Source organism: Sturnus vulgaris, chromosome 6 (genome assembly GCF_052056855.1).
Source record: "Sturnus vulgaris isolate bStuVul1 chromosome 6, bStuVul1.hap1, whole genome shotgun sequence".
NCBI classification, from domain to species: Eukaryota; Metazoa; Chordata; class Aves; order Passeriformes; family Sturnidae; genus Sturnus; species Sturnus vulgaris.
This window is the reverse complement of record NC_142248.1, coordinates 29,164,928-29,183,458: the sequence shown is the minus strand read 5'-3', so window position 1 is coordinate 29,183,458 and position 18,531 is coordinate 29,164,928.

Below are 18,531 nucleotides of genomic sequence, written 5' to 3'. Positions count from 1 at the left end.
CACGAGAGGGGTGGTTCCTCAGCCCTGGCCAAAAGCTGAAGTCTTGAACCTGTCTCTTTGCATTCATGTATCTTAAAAAACAAGTTCAGTTTCATGATGTGAGCTCTTGCCTAATACTATATACTGCCTAAATGTGTTTTATTTTGATTCAAGTAGATTTGAAAACATGTGAGCGCCAGATTTCTTGGCTACTAACACTATCTCAGAATCTGAATAAACTGTGCAGATAAATTTTTGGAGAGAGCACTGAAAGCCAGTTGTTTTCAACCCACAAGATTTTTAATAAACTGAGAAGCTTTGTGTGGCATACCATGAGATTGCTTTCAGTGTTTGTGGCTTTTCCGAGTGGGAGATTATTCTGAAGAGTGTGTTTCTTCTCCTGGGAAAAGAGAAGGAATCCTTCCAGTTACGGGATGGGAAATGTCATATTTGTCTTCCAGTAAAACATGGAAGCCTTCTGCTCTGAAATGTTTGCCAGAGGATTCTGAATGACTACAATCGCCTATAAGTAAAATGTTATATAGGTCACATTACAAAGATCTCTAGAATATCCTGGAAAAATCTAGTATGCTCACAAACCCTAACATATGTATGCGTCCAAGGAAGAACAACTCAAATAATTTATACTTTGTTTTTAACTAAATTTGCTATTGTTTACAAAAAAAGAAGACCCCAAATTATTTTTAACAGGCTCACACCCAAAAAACAAAGTCTTTCACACAAGCAATTCTAATGCTCTTTCTTGATTAAAAAAAACCCTCCACACCAGGATCCTGTGTTGGTTTTGTGCAGAACTTACTGTTTCAAGTAAGACTCTTAAAAAATTATAGTTAGGCTTCAATATCTAATCACCATATCAGGATGAGCACTAACCATGCATGTGAACATTTGAAAGGCACTAAGGACATACTGTTTTACCCGTGCACTTAAACCAAACACACTAACAGAGTACACGTAATCTGTTTTGTGATGTCCTCTGTAATTATGCATTTCCTTCACTGAAATACAAGTAAGAGAACATAGCAGAAATAATCCTGCAGAATTCATAGCCCTGCAGATTAAGGCCTTAAATAGCTGTATAATTCTGTGAGTTTCTTGTAATCTACCTTTTTTCCTTCCTGTTTACTTCTGCCAAGGAAGTGCCAAAGAGCATAAAAAGTCTCAAAGTTTTCAAAATATTGAAATCAAACTTAATTCTATACCCTATGTACTAAAACGTGATGTTCTACTGAACTAGTAAGAATGAAAGAATTAAATTCTTAGGAAAAGCTTCTTTCATTTCTTCCATCTGGAAAGAAAGAAAACAACATCCCATAATCTATGTCTTTTTAAGTGGTTTCTAACCCAAGTCAGTTGATTGAAGATACTTGAGTAGTTATAGCATAGTTGTATCATTTTTGAGGAAAGCTTTTATACTGGCCCATGTTACATAAATGAACCCCTAAGAGAATTTTTAAACTGATTTCTGTTTGAGGTTCTCCTTGGACATTGGTGAGTTAAAAAGGTCCCAGTCCTACAAAAATCTGATTTTACTTTACTGGTCCACCTGATTCAAAATTATCTATAGAAGTTTGACAACTCCTTAAATTGAGCTCTGAGTATTTCCTAAATACATAATAGACATGATGCTTTGAAACTATGCAGAGTTGTGGATGTTCAAAACCTTGCTGTATTATACCTTTACTGGTATTTATTACTGATTCAGTTTTCCTTACCTATTATCTGAAATGTAAATACCAAACTGTTTTCTTGGCAAACATCAGTGACAGACACCGAAGTCCCTGTCCCCAAATTATTCAGACTATACTTAGTTTTTTGCTTTGTGTAAATTGAGTTCAGAGATGGAACAGAATGAAGCAACAGCTACAGTGTGTTCCCTCATATTGTGGTAAAGATTACGCTACTCAATATTTGCAATTAGATAGCTTCCTTCAGCTTTAATAACTCTCCTTCCTTCTTAATTATTTTTGATCAGCATGATTTTCCCAGGCATGTATGAGGCAATTTTGTTGGGTATGAGAAAGGTGTTCTCTGGCATCAGCAACTCTATGACTGGTGCAAATGCTAATAAAATAAAAGAAAATAAAGTCAAGCCTGCTAATTGTGAATTATTTGCTTTCTTATCCCCAGCTGATGGAGGAATGATTTTGATGATGGATTCAGAGTCAGGAAGCATCAAGTGAGTTCACTCCAGATTAATTTCCCTTTCCAAAAGCAAATAGTTGCTGCTGGAGTACAGAGCTGAATTTTATCTGCCTCATTCATGGTGGGACAAGTAGGCCATATATTTGTCAGACATTTCATTTAATCAATGTAATTTAATTATATTTCGATGCAAAACCACCTGTGACCTTCCATCTGCTAACAAAATTCACCCATCCCTGCACATATGCACATAGTCTTAAAATAAGGAGAAAAAGGATTGTATTCCTGGAGGTATAAAGGAAATTAGGTTTCTGACTATTGTAGCTGGATGCATCTGCTCATACTGTCTTTCCAGAGAGCTGGTAGACAGGAGCTTGCTACCTGGGTTGCCTTTAAAGAAAGAGTTGAGAAGCATCCATTCAGAGAAAATTGAAATTGCCTAGGTGAGCTGGTAGAAGCCAAAGTAATGAAAGCGATGTATTTCATTTCATGCTATGCAGGAGAAGAGACATATTAAATGTGGCTTCAGGAGTATAACTCTCTTTTTTATCCATAGAAACTTGACAAAATACTAAGCAAAACAAAATCTTGTGTCATCTCTTTTCAGTAAAAAATGTTGAAAGTAATCAGAGGGATGGTTTCTGTGCCATCCCTACCTGTCAACAGAGACCAGGAGAATAATTTATTTTTAAACCAAGGAATGCACTAATTGATACCAGCCTGCACCAGATAGATAAAGCATGGGACTGACAGTCTGATCTCTCTTTAGCCCAGAGTGAAACTGGATTCTCAAGAGTCTTCTCAGGTTTCTCTTTCACTCTGAAAAGCTGTCCCTAGTAATAATTAAAATTAAAATTGTAAAGCCATTAAAAAGACAGAACTTAATTTCTGAAAAAAAAAAAAAAAAATCAAGATTTCAGAGACATTTCCTGTTCCAGTCAAATGAAAGTCAAAATAGGGAGAATTTGGATGGAATACAAAGTGACACATATTTCATACTGACAATCACCAAAGCAAAATATTGCTATTTGTAATGTCAGCAAAAGATTGGAAAGTTTCAGAAGACATTTCTCATCAGTCAGCTAAGTTATAGTGTTCTTTATTATTAGTGTTTTCTTATATCAAATTTTGATTTCATTAAAAATATTTCCTAGTTTACTTACCTGCTTATATTAACATCATTCTTCCAAGAATCTCAAAGTAATATAATAATTTGGTAAGTACTCTTCTTTTGTGGGGGTTTTTGTGTTTGTTTGTTTGTTTGTTTGTTTGGGGACTTTTTTTGGAGATTGCAATATAAGGAAGTAACTAAGATCTCATAGAAAAGTCTGTGACCAAGATTAGGAGAAAATCCGAGTTTCCTGTAAACTGGTCCTGGTAGACTCAGCCAGTGATTATAATTCTGGAACAGAAAATAAAATGAGTACTGGATCTCAAACGAAATTCCTTTCCTCAGTATTAAATAGGAAGTTCAGGCTCCTCTGGGTGTAGACAGAATGGGCTTTTCACTACTGAAACAGAACTGTGCTAGACTAGTTTCTTTCCAACAAGGTGTATGCAGAATTCTGTCAGTTAAAGAAAATCTTTTCTTATTTCCAAGTTGGTGTCATAATTACCATTTTTTCTTCAACAAATAAGAAATAAAATGCTCCATTGTCATTTCCTCTTGTATATGTCCTCAGGCACATGATTGCCTCTTTCAACTAGAGAACCTGGAAGTTCTTTCAAAAGTACATGAAACTCACAGGCTGAAAGGTAAAAAGGTAAAAAGACATCTCCACACATTTCAACACAGAATTTCAAAAAAAATCAGCTTCTCTAGATAAAATAAATGGACCTTTTAAATTGAATGAGGCACTGAAACTGAATGTTCGCTCTCTCTCTCTCCCCCCCCCCCCCCCCCCCCCCCATTTACGTTGTTTGGGCGTTTCTTTTTTTTTTCTTGTTGGTTTTTTTTGTTTGTTTTTTTCCTTAGGTTTCTTTCCACACTTAGAAAGATCCCATTAGTAAAAGATAATGGAGAAAAAGAGACTATCTAGATGAATGAGAAAAGATAAAATAAAAATGTTTAAAAGACATTTTTAGTGACAAATAACAAGATGAAGTGTTGCATCAACTTTTTGATTTTTTGAATACTTTCTATTTCTAGGTTTTTTGTTGGATAAAGAATAGCTTTCATTTGTGAGATAAAAAGGACAAATTCATCTTGAGCTGTATTTCCCCACAGCTTATATATTTTTATATACTGGTGTAATTTGGAACTACAGTCTAATCATAATTCAGTTCCTGTCTTTAGTAAAAGCATGTGCCTCTAATTTGCAATCAATTTCTGTGCTTGACACATGGAAATAATGAATATCCTCATCTACAGCTGGAGACAAAGGGAGAAAGGAGTGTGCAGCACTTTGCAGGCTGGAAATTTCTGGGTATTTCCTTCTCCTAGGCTTTGGAGCCTGGACATCCAAATCAGGCTAATGATGTGCTATAATCATTGTGTGAATAAAGATTCTCTTTTAAAAGTTTTCCCTTATCTCCTTTGAACAGACATCTTGAATAATTGCATAAACATGAGTGAGAATTTGATGGCACCGGTTGATCATGTGGGGTCTGACATTGTATAAGGTATGAAATGTCATGCAGTTTCCAAAAGCAGGTATTTGTGGACATAATCATCTCAACATGTGAGCCATAGCTGCTATTATTTTTCCCATGCTTGTCTTTTACTGAACAAAAACTTGTAAAAGAAACAATATCTGGAAACGATTATTATAAAAAATAAATATGTTGTTTTAAACCACATTCTTTTCAAGATGTCTCATGCCTGATTTTCGTACCTGTAAAACTCATTTCCCAGTGTGTAGAGATTTTGGTGAAGGTTTTCTGTGCTAAGCCACTGAATTTAAGAAGACTATATTACAATGCATCATAAAGTAGTCATCTTAAGTTTGTGCTCCACTCCTTTATTTTAGATGGAATGAGACGTGCTTATGTATTTACCATGGCTTCTTAATGTTTATTTTATTGTGATAATAGCTGCAATCTCCAGACATGACCAGGATCCCCTTTCTGTTAAGCAAAGTATAAACAGAATTATGAGCCTTCCCTTAAAAAGCTTTTAGACAACTATATCAAGTGAGGAGGAAACAGCTGGACAGAGCACAATGCAATTGAAACAATTCTGTACTAGAAATGCCTACCAACAGAATACCCTCTGTAGTTCTAGGAAAAGAGGATCTGTTTTCTCACTAGCATCTGTGAAGGTCTAAATACCTGCTGAAGAGGGGGAGGACAAAGATGGTATTTCTTGATCATTTTACCTGCCATTAATGAAATCACTCCTAGGTTGGAATATGGAACCTCCTTGACAACAGCATCAGATTAAAACAATGAAAAAGAGAAGTGCTGCAAGGAACTGGCACAGCAAACACACTTGGATAAATAACTCTATATCTATCTCCACTAAAATCTGGCCAGCACACTACAGCTGGCACCTCTGCACTTTTGCCTTTAGGATTTCCTCTAATCACCACAATAATGCAACAATAGTTGACACTTAATGCTACACATCAAGAATTTTCTGTAGTCAAAGAATTGGTCAATAGCAAGGGTATTAAAAAGGAGTAGCTAGTACAAATCATGACAGTTTAGACTTCCACAAAGAAGATTTTAAACTGTAATGAATATTTTTAAAAAGTTTTGTAAGAAGAATCCTTAGGCTTTTCAGAATATTTTTTCCTACTGTGATATAAATAATTTTATAGTTATTCCCCCTAAGAAATATGTACAGGTTAATTATACAAAAGCTTACAGATGCAATTTTTTTTTCCTTAATAAGCATGGTTACTAGCTGGGGCTGAATTCTATGGGAAATAATTAATAGTCATAGAAGTCACTTCCAACAAAAGCCTGATGAAAGAGAGGTGGCATAACTGCTCATAAAGGTGATGTATTGTAATATTAATCAAGAAAATAGATGCCATATAAAAGCAAAAGGTCAGCCACTGTGAAATGTAGGGGAAAAGACTGCATCATAGAATCATAGTATATCCTAAGCTGGAACAGGCTCACAAGGGATAATTGATGTCCCTGAGACTTTTGTGCAAATGCTTCTCGAACTCTGTCAGGTTTGGTATTATAACCACTTCTATGGGAACCCTGTTCTAATGTCCAACAACCCTTTGGGTGAAGAACTATGTCCTAACATGTAATTTAAATCTCCCCTGTCACAACTTCATGCCATTTCCTCAAGTCCTGCCACTCGTCATCACAGAGAAGGGATGGGTGCCTGTCCGGTCACTTCCCCTCATGGGAGGTGTTCATCCCTCCAGGACGAACAAGATAAGTGACCTCAGCTGCTCCTCATATGGTTTCTCCTCCAGACTCTTCACTTTCTTTGTAGCTCTCCATTTGATGTTTTCTGGTAGCTTAATATCCTTCTTATATTGCAGTGTCCAAAACAGCACATAGAACTTGAAATTAATCTGCATCAGCACAGAGTAGAGCAGGACAATCCCCTCCTTCAACTGGCTCATAATGTGGTGCCCGATGCACCCCAGGATATAATTTTCCCTTTTGGTTGTCACATATGTGCTGACTCATATTCAAGCTGCCATTGACCAGGATATAGGCATGCTGCTTTCAGCTGGGCAGAGTCAATTTTCTTCACAGTGTCTGATATGGGGCTGTGTTTAGGATTTGTGCTGAGCACAGGGTTGATAGTAGAAATGTTTCTGTTATTGCTGAGCAGGGCTTACACAGAGCCAAGGCCTTTTCTGATTTTCATACTGCCATACTGGTAAAGAAGTTAGGGTTGTCTGGGAGGTTGGGAGTAGACAGAGCCAGAACAGGTGACCCAAATTGACTGAAGGGATATTCCAGATCATATGATGTAATTCTCAGCATAGAAAGTGGGGGAAAAAGAAGGAAGGGGGGAATATTTTAAGTCTTTTCTTGACTTATCTTCCTAAGTCACTGTTACCTGTGATGGGGAGATGGTTGAACACCTGCCAGGCATGGGAAGCACTGAATTAATTCCTTGTTTTGCTTTGCTTGTGTGTGTTTTTGCTTTCCCTATTAAACCGTTTTTATTTCAGCTCATGGGTTTTCTAACTTCTCCTCTTCCAGTTATCTCCTCAATTTCTCTGCTGGGGGAGTCAGTGAGTGGCTGCCTGGGACTTGGCTGCTGTCTGGGATTCAACCACATGGATATAAGAGGTGAGCATTTAAGACACTTTGCCTTTCAAGTAAGAGGTTCCTGAAAGTATTTACAAAAAGCATGATTAGTATCACTACAATTAGACAGATTGTGGGGGTTTTTTTGTCTTCAAAAGACAAGAAATTCTGTCAATAGCTAGGGCAATATTGACAATTTAGGGCAAGAAGTGAGACTCAAAGAGAATTTCAAGTGTGATTTAATACTCACAATCACTGATTTGCAGCCATTGCTGTCTAACTATTCAGAGGATAGGAGAAATGCCATAGGAAAACCCATTTATTCCATTATTCTCTTTCAGATAGGTTACAATGGTAACTTACTATATTTGAACACTGGGAAGATATCTTCAATACTAGTTAGGCAGTGGTTCAAGATTAAAAAAATGAAACCTTAGTTTTATCAGCTAATTGTCTCAGCTATGTGAGCTGTGCTTCTTGGTCACAATATCTTGAAGTTTACAGACCTAATTTTGAAGAGTAAACCTTGAAAAAACCAATTTCATCATGGCTTCATGCATTGCTCCTCTGTTCTCCTCTACCTTAGACTTTCCATTCTCCACATGCATATTCTGAATCCTTCTCTCAGTTTCTGTGTCTAAATCTGCATTTTGCTTGGGGCTTCTACACTCTTCCTGTTTATCCCAAGGTCTCATATTTCCTTGGACTAATCTCCTATCTGTTATCCCAAGTACCTTCACAACAAATCCCATTTCATTATTGAGACACTTGCCTCCATCTTCTTCTTCTTCACCTACTCCAAGCAATTTCTACCTCATGCATTCTCTGTCAATTATGAATTTGAAAGTTACATCAGTACTCCAAATGGAAATGTTTGAGATGCTTTGGTAATGACAGCCAATGGGGAAATATTCCCTTGACTGCAGAAGATTGGTGAAAAGCCCTCATTGTTCTTCAATATTAGCTTTCAATCTCAAAAAATGTTTGAAACATATTACCAGTTATTTTCTTTATCTCCCAGTGTTTCTCTATTTATTTACTTGTTTACTGGCATCAAGTAATTTCACCTAACCTTCAGGGATTTTTGTTTGCTATCATTTCAGGGGTGGGGAAAGAAAGACAAGTTTAAAACTGCATATGTTGTCCTTATTGTGTGGTAACAAGCTTGGCATGGTACCAGTGATGTTTGAATTTCTCTCTTAGGAAGACTAAGATAGTTCAAGCAGCTGCACTGAAATTGCATTGAAAATGGATACTTTGCAAATTCTCCCCATAAATGAAAGTTTAAATTACAAAAAGCCGTCTGACCGGTTATCTCTTAGTAAAGTGCTTTACAATTTGCATATAAACTTCATTTATTTTTCTAATTACACAGAGTAAAATGCATTCATTTTGCTTTTGATTACAAGCAGTCGTGCCAAACACCTGTGACTACCACAAATTCTAATTTGTTATTTATTTACTTCAAAGCAATCTTATCATCTAAATGATTCAAAGCATCAAAGACCTTAATTATTGATAGTCACTTTGAAGGGTTACACTTTCCATGTCCTTGGGCTGGAGGCATTTCTCAGTTTTCTTCTCCTCAAGCACGTACTTGGCTGAGCAAAAGGACATATGATTCTTCTATGAAGTGCTTTGGAAATCACATCCTTATTTAATTGCAAGTAGATTACCAAAGAGCCAAGACTGACAACTACAATCTGGAATCTACTAAAGGAACAACAACAATAAAAAAAAATTAGTCTCCTTTTTACCTTGAAAAATGTTGTGTGTATATCATGTATATTGTGCACGTTTGATCTGTCTCCACAACACTAACGTGTTATGAATACCTTTCCTTTATTCCAGACAGACGTACACCAAATTTACACTATTGCAATAAATGTGCACATGGTGTGTCCTGTCATGACGATTTTTTTATATTTCCTTACAATTTAATTAGAACATTTAAGTGGGTTAAAAATTTATTTTACAAATGAGAAGGGAAAGGATGAAATGGTCCTCAATACAAGCAAGACACTTAGCTAATATGCATGTTTTAGGGTGCATATTCCTAGCTCACATGCTTGGGTATCACAGTGCAAACCTTCAGACACAAATTCTAGGCTGCCTCTGTCTGCAGACCATCACAGACACTATACTCTCATAGTGCCTTGAACATGTGGTACATTAGATCAATTCAGATAATTTTTAATCACTCCATTCTCCATTAGCCTCTACAATATTTTACCTTTAACACTTAAAGCTTTCAAATATAAAAAGGGTCATATTACTCCTGAAGCCTTCATAAAACTGATCATGAAGCCTGCAGAATGCATAGTTCAATGTCTAAGTTCCTCACTTGTATCCTTTTACTTTTAAACAAATACCTTAAACTTTATTTCAGCTATGGATTTCTCAGGGTGCAAGGAAACAGGACACAGTTTTTACTGGTCTTGAAATATATTCATAGAGTGTCCTGCAATCTGTCTGCCAGTACTTCCTTACCCTGGTCACATTCCTTTTAGAGTGGGGTAGCACCCACTATTTCATTATTTGACTGGTAAAACCCAAGTAGCCTTGCTTGACTTTGTCATACTATACACACCACACTCGGTCTGGTGTTGCATGATGTAAAAGACCTGTGGAGAATCCTGTTCCATAGAAATCAAGGTATGAATTAAGGAGGATATGCACAGTAGCCAATACAATGTGGATGCATGGATATAGCACATATAAAGTCCATATGGACATACATATGGATATATATATGAACCCATGATGTAGGTTAGACTTGTGACTGTATAAACCATATAAATTCCACTAGCTGAGGAGTGAGGTGAGGTTGTGAATGAGTCCTAAATTAAAGATTCACCTTCTGTCATATGATATGACAGTGGAAACTTTTTCACATCTAGAGTTCTGTGGTTTGTGTTTTCCTGCCTTTTTACTCATGATATCATTATCTTCTACAAAAGAACCACCAAATCATTCATTCTGCTCTTGGCGAATTCAAGAAAAGTCTCAAGAATTCCATTGCAGTAAATAATATGCAATATCTTAAGTATCTTAATACTTTTTTGCATATTTTCAATTAGTATGTTTTGGTTTCATTTTTTAAGTCATGAAAACCAAAACCAATACATTTGATATTATAAAGCTAGGAGTAATACCTACATACTAATATTTTGCACATCTGTGAAGATATTAAACAATAAGCTTCCTGGAAATGCAAAAAGATTTTAAGTACATAATCTGTGCATGCTCTCAGTCTTAAGAGGAAGAGACTAAAAATGAGTCAGAAACTGTAATGCTCTTAATTGTTCTGCTTACTCTTGACCTTCTAGGCAGCACCGTCTCAGGATGGTTGCATTTGATATATCCTACCATAGCAAAGAAAATGTGGCAACCATAATTTTGTGGTAATCCCACAGGAAACCATGGTTTTTTAAGTTTGAATATCTCATAAATAATGAAACATAGCAGCACACAAATTGTGAGGTCAAGGTGCAAATTGTGTAACAACATTGTGCTTGCTATTTTTAGGGCTTAATTAGAAACAATACGTGAAATAGAGAATACTTGAATCTTCACTAGAGGCCTATATGAGCCAGGATGATTAATATATTACTGTAAGATTCTAAATTAAAATTTTTGTTCAGCCTACAAAATATGATTTTGCAATTCTGTTATAAATCTATAAAAAGAGCTTTTCAAGAGCATATATATACATATGTATATATATGTATGTAAGTATGTGAGTATATATATATATATATAAAATATCTTTTAAGAAAAAATCTCTCCAAAGTATTGAAAAAGACAAATCTGCAAGCTTCAGCTGAGTAAAAGAAAATTGACTACTCAGGTTTCCCTGCTTAAGTTAACATGCACAAGCAAAGAGCATGCATAATGAAAAGCATATTAGATTCTTAAATGATTTTCATCTTAACAACCTAATGTGTTATTGTTAACTGAGGGAAATAAAATTATTTAACTCCACTGCTTCCCACTTCACTACTTAATTGGATTTTCCAGGTAATTGGTAAAATGCTAGTTCCAGTCTCTCTCTTTTCTTTCCCGTTTTCCCATCTATGACTTTTCAAATACTTCATAGGTACTGATTTGAGTGAAATTAAAAATCTAATGCAAAGCTCCCTGAAGTCAGCATAAAGGTATCAACTAACTTTAGTGACACTTGAATCAAACCCTAAGTAAGCTGCTAAAATTCTCTACCTTTACAGCTGATCCCTGCAAGCAAAAGAAATTGCTGGTTGGCCAGTGGTCAAGATTTCCATTCAATATGAAAATAATTTTCTTAATTGACCTCTACAGTCTTTGCTACTCAACTTTTTGAATTATTAGTCTTATTTCACTTTGTGACTAGCTAGTTTTAAGTCTTTATGTATTACCAACATTACTTAAAGGGCTTTCATTTATGGTAGTGCTCAGCATAGCCAGAAGGAATTGTACTACATGAATACAAACTCCAGTACACCACCTTTCCTCTGTTGCGAAATTTACTGTGAAATTGAGTCTACTTGCTTCTACTGAATCATCATTATACCATCAGTGACCTTCATCTCGGATCAGCATGATCCAAATCCACTTTACAATACCTGTTTGAAGAGAGATGTGGATTGTCTAAGAAAATGAAAACTAGTAGACTGGCATTTGGACACTTTGCATTAATTCAGAGTGCAGGGCAAAAAAATATTCTGTACTTAGTTTGCTTCCAGGGAACTAAGGAATGGTTTGCAGTGGAAGACATGACATCATGGTCTCCTTTGCCAGTGCAGCTATGAAAGAGAAAGGAGTTTCGTTGGGGGGGGTAGATCCCAAATGAATCAGCACCCTTTTTCCTAGTGAGACAACAACAAAAAAACAAAATTAACCAAACCAAACCAAAACAAAACAAAAAAAGAGGTGTTTTTGGTTTTAATGATTATGTATCAGTAGATTGTGGACCACAGAGAAGACAGCAAAAGCCATGCTTAGTGTCACTGTAGCAAGATTCCTCTAGAGGCAGGTGTCAGAGTACGTGCAATTCTACATCCACCCAATGACTTGTGAAAACACTTTAAGATACAGCAGCATTCAGGAAAAAAAGCTCTCTCAGGAGACAGCCCTCCTAGCAGAAAAGTCAATGTAGTGGTGTCAATTGCATCCTTTTTCTGTCCCAATAGGAAAAAAAAGAGAGAAAGAGTTCACTGTCAGTGCATAAACTGAGTGAAGGAGGCCTATCTTTAGCTTGCAGTAACAGCCCACAGTTTCTCCATTTCATCTTGTAAAGTGCAAGAGTGGTAAAATAGTTCTGAAGGGAGCTGTGAATGGCAGAGAAATGGTTTGCCACTGCTGTTATGTTTTCAGTGGCTTGCACATGATCTGCCACAAGTCCACCCACAGTCATTCCACAATCAATGAAATGCTTTATTTATGCTCAGAGCTGTCACTTGCTAGTGGTAAATTCTTATTGTGTGCCTCAGAACACACACAACATGTACATGATGTGGCACTCAATTAAGTACACATATCAATCAAAAGACAGCATGAAGATCTCTTTGTCAGCTCCACTGCTCTCTGCTCTTAGTAGAGCCATTTCATTAAAGCTCTTTACTGTATTTTGCTCATTTTGCATATCCTTTGGGCTGGTTTTGGAGTCAAAAACAAAAACAGCAAGAGGAGCACCTACATATTTCATGGTGAACATTTTTCAGGTTCTTTTAGTTCCCAGATATTTTACCAAATACTCGAGGACAGCAAGGGCTTTCAGCCTTCTGGCTTAGGGTAAACACAAGTTCCTTTCCTCATCCCTTCCCTTCCTACCTCCAGACTTTGTTTATGGGCTCAGCAGGGAGGCCAGCAGCTGGTAGGTTTACCAGATAACAAGTGGGCTCTATGAGGAAAATTTGCTCTGCAAGAGCATCTCTGTCAGCCTTTATGAGGATTTCAGTCTCTACCACCATGCAATAATTTTCAGCCCAATTATTTTCACAAAAACTTTTGTGGAAACTATTCTGCTTTTGCTCTTCACAGTTTCTGATTTGGAAATTGCAGAAGATTAACATCAGTGCTTTGTTGCATTAAAAAAGCCATGAAATGCTCCTCAGGATATGAAGTATTATGTGGGCAGCTGGGCACATAGTAATGTCAAGATGTAACTCGCACAACATGATACAGTTCAAACTCAGAAATTAGGTTTTAATTTGCTGCAAAATTTAACACTATTAAACAGGGATTAACACTGAGGCAATTAAAGTGCAATTGGAAAAGCTCTTGCCTATGAGGTGGGAAGGGATGAATTAACTTTAGGCAAACACCAGGAAGCTTTGAGAGCATAAATTAAATGGAGCATGGGAGAGAACATACAGGTGCAAGATCTCTTCCTGCACTGGTAAACCATCTCGACTACACTAGCCTCAGGGAATATTTTGGAAATCATTCCACACAAATACAGCAATACTGAAATTCTGCTAACTCAAGAGTCGAAAGCAAAGGACCAATATTTTGATATTTCGACTAAAGTTGGGTCTTGAGAAATTCTCCTCCTTCTCCTAAAAGATCATTTACAAGCAATACCAACAAAATAGCTTTCAAAAGTTTGGATTTTTACCTGAAGGACTACTTTCAATAACCTACCCATATATGCAGTATTCTTGTGAGAAAGTATTTAAACATTTTTGTTCAGCTGTCATCATTTAAACCTCCTGTGTCTTGCTCCTTACTATCTGCCTTAACTTACACTTTCCTTGCCTTTCTTTGCACTTTTGCTGCTCTATTTTCTGCCAGCTTCTATTCTTTACCACAATTTTTTATGTTATGCACAAATCATAGATTTTTCTTCTTCTTTTTATATCATGTTCTTACTCATTTCCTAATCTGTTAATTGTAGGTGATGATTCTATACCAAAGCAACAGAAGACTTGCATCTTTGGCCTGCAGTTTCTTTACTACAGATTTCTTTAATTTATTAAATTTTTATCTGTTGGAAGATTATTCCATATGATTATGGAAACTATTCTAAATGTTCTTGCAGGTAATCAGGTCTACCCTTCTCTGGTGGAGCTTTCATATGCTATCTCATCAGTAAGCAATCTACTTGTAACCTTATTTGCAAATCTGTGTGGAAAAAAAAAAAAAAAGGAGAGAGATCCAGAGGAATACTACTGGCAAATATTAGGCCTCTAAAAGAGCAGAGAAGTCATCTCAGGCTGGTTCTGTAATCAGAGGAGAGAGAGACCTCCACACAGCACTGCCAAAGATCTGAATTCAAAGTCGAAGAAAATGCCCAAGAGTACTATTAGCTGACTCAATTGTGCAAACAATCAACTTAGCAATGTCTTAAAACTGGACCAGACACTCCTCATTTTTATATTCTTTCTTCTGTCTCCTTTGGCGTAAAAATGAGGCTGAAGTTTACTTGTTTTATCTTAAGGGATGTTACTGACTTCTCTTCTAATGTGGTACCCAACACTGTGCTTCTTCCAAGATAATTTGCATAGCTGATCTAGTTCTTCCATAGTAATATTTACTGTGGGATACAAATACAATACAGAAAGTGGCAAAGGAGAATCCAAGGAAGAAAGCAAGTTCTTGCCGCAAAATGAAAAACAAAAAAAAACATAAAAAATTTAAAGCACTCTTCGGAAGTGTGTTTTTACACAGGGTCACTGAAAGAAGGATGTGTAAGGAGGGAAACAGCTCAAGGCCCAGGTGCTCTGCATTATTGAAGGGATAGAATCTCAATACAAGAACAAAATGTAGTGAACTGGCAGCCAGGACCAAGTCTCCACTGCAAATGAAAGCGAGGAAGTAACTTGCTTTGTGGCAAGCGAGTTTCAGGACCAGGAGATCATTTTCGTCTCCTAAGTGCCCTGCTGCCTGTGCTCAAGGCTAGCTCAGTCACCTGGGACAGCTGCTTAAACTCAGCTCAGACTGTCATGAAGAAGGAGCTGTTTAAGAGCTAAAAGAAGCCCCTGCAGGCTCACAGTAATGTTTCGCCCAGGAGCTTCATTTATGATGGGACTCCTGTCCTTGGTTCCTTCCTGTTTGTATTCAAAACCAGTATCCTTAGCAGCTTCTGAGCTTTGTTTCTGTCTATGTCAGAAATCACATCGTTCCATTTATTTGATGGGGGAAATTGCTGTTAATCAATTAGTTCAATTCTACCAGTGCTGTAGAGCAAATGGAACCCTTTGTTTTTCATTGTGTGTATGGTGAGAGTGTAGGTTAAAGGAGATGGAAAGTGTTTGCACTAATGAAAATGAAATACACTTCAGCCTGGTCTCCTCTCTAATAGCTTTTATATGCCTGTTGAGTCTATTCTCACTTTCTCCCTGCAAAATAAGCTAAAATTCAGCAGCAAACCCTGAAAAATAATAAATTTCTTTTATGGAATTCTGTCCCTTCCCTGGCTGAAAGACTTTTCAGGCTAATAGATGGAAAAGGCATTTCTCAAGCTAACATGAGAGCAACAGTCAGGTGCAGTGATACAGAATTCACTTAAAGGCACCCTACAAAGACCACACTCTTTTTTATTTTAATTTGTTCAGGCTGCAGTATTTCCTTTAAAAACCCCCAGCAATTGATTTTTTACTAAGATTTCACAAATTAAAAATACTGGAATAACATTTTATGATTACTTTTCATAATTAAAGTATTTTTCAAATAGTGCTGTGAGCAACATCACAGAAAACAGATCACTCAACAGTCTCACTGCATTTGCAGCCCTTCCCTCGGGGCAGCACTTGCCCAAGACCCAATTCAAATGTAAAAGACTACTCTGCATAATTCTGATGGTAGAAACAACAGAAATAATCATTCCATTCGCAGACTGTGAAGATGTAGCATGAAGTAGTGAGGAAATGCACTGGCTGCCTTATATGCTGTGGCTGGCATGCCCTACATGCCCTACAAATGACAGCATTTCTGTGGTCTGAGCCCAGGGAGCATTGCACAGAATCTGTATACCCAGAATGAACTTTGTGATTTAAATCCCTTGCTGTCACTTTCAAGTCACAGAGGGCTTGTTTGGATAGGCCACTCGATTCCTCTAAATGAAGTTTTTCAATGAGAATCGCAGATGCATGTGTAGCAGAGGAAGAATTATTGTGCTCTAGTTTCACAGGCAACATGTTTCAGTGACACAAATGTTTCAAAATATTTTCATCTCTTAGTAGGATGAATACTAGCAATTTCAAAAATGTTCAAGACTGAAAAGAAGTATTTTCAGATACTTTGGGGCATAGAAGAAAGCTTGCTTTAGCACTATCTCCAAATGCATAATTTCAGTAAAAGCAATTTTAAAAGGCACATTTTCTTAACAAAAGTAATTTTAAACTGGAAAAAATTGTTGAAAAAAATTTAGCAATAGTGAAATTAATTTTGAAAACCCTTCTAAAACAACCTGTGTCACTGATACCAGTCTTTGGCCCCATAAAATCTTGATTCAGTAAATCAACACGTATAGTGGAAAAAGGTACTGCAAAAGTTTGACCAGCTATACTCCCTACTACTATATTCAAAATGTGCTCAACTGCCATATAATTTATTTTTACATCCCCCTCTTAACCTATTTGAATTTGCCTTTGTTTTCACAATCCTAATCATCGGTCTTTATACAATAAGTTTCCCTTTTTTCTGTGAGACACATATAGCAAAATTTCTAGCAACCCAACTTTAGATTGAAACAGACATCCCATTACACACATATGCAAATTACCTAGCACTCTCTAAAAGGAATCTCTCTCTTTCTTTCTTTCTTTCTTTCTTTCTTTCTTTCTTTCTTTCTTTCTTTCTTTCTTTCTTTCTTTCATGTGGAACTATAAAAATTCAAAGCTACAGTTGCTCTTTTCTCTGAGGATTTTCTTTCTATATAATTTAACTTTTCCTAGCATCTTTCTTCCTTTCCTTTTATACTACAAATTTCCCCTAAGCAATGAGAACTTGTATTTGCATCTTTGACAGCCAAGGGGAGACTGACGGATGGAAGCAATGCTCTCTTTGAATAATGCAAGATGTTGTGACAGTGACAGTAATAAGGAGTCCTAAATAATAGGTCCTTCTTGATACAATTTAAAAATATGCAGCCTATTGTCTCAGCCACGAGCAAACCAGCTCATAACTACTGCCTCAAGAGTAAGCCTGAGTTCTATCCATCTCAGTGACAGCTGACAACAGGAAACTAATCTCTCTTAAAAATATTTCCCAATCACTTTTTGTTGTAATTAAATCAACAATGTTCAACCACAAGTCCAGGAAAATAGCTCTCTCTTTTATGACATTTCAGAGCAAACAGTGGGCTTAAGTTTTACTCATCACTGCCCTGAGGGAAGTCAGTTCCAATTAGAGTTGTCTGCATCACCTAATCCCAGTCAAGACCCTGTTCTCTTTTGTGTTTTCATTATTTTTTTCCAGTGGTGCCTACAGATATTAACAAACAGGAAAGAAATTGTGATACAATGGTAAATCTTATAGGCTTAAAACCCCCATGGGCATAAAACTATCTGAATCCTATAGCACTGACACCACTGGCTGAGGATCTCATCCTTAGGATTTTATCTCTTAGTGTCTATAATTTTATTTGGTACATTATTTTCCACTTTAAAAGAAATCAGTAGTGACTTGGAAGTTCTTCCAAAGGTGAAAAATTGGTTAGGTTCAGTTCTACTTTTAATTATGTTTATAAATTGATATAACTTACACCATTAGAGAGGCTTTATTAACTTTTATAGATTTTGAACTACAGTTTCAATGACATAATTTTGTAATTAGTGACTCATAGTCTTTCATTAATGGAATTTCTCGATAATGCTGTCAGAATTAGAAAGAAAGAGGGAAAGATACAAGAAGGGCAAACTATATTAGAATATAGTTAATTTTGTATAGAGACTTATGCCCTCTAACAGCCAATGAAATTTTCATATATGCTAATAGTTAATTGTGCGCAAGTTCAGAGTTGCATGGAAGATTTAGCATGTAATAAAAGTTTAAAACAACAGCAAAACCATCTACAGTTATCACAAGAAAAATGTGTTCTAATCAAGAACAAAATAATTCAACCTACCCAGCGTACTTTTCATAGTTACAGCCAGGGAGAATACAGTATGTTCTTTTACATGTCCTTGGTTTGGTGTGGTCCTGGCATACCTGAGACAGTACGTCCAGTATGCCTCTACACTGCAGATTGAAGCCTGTTATAGATCCCCAATGTTAAGCATTTTCTTCTGCAGC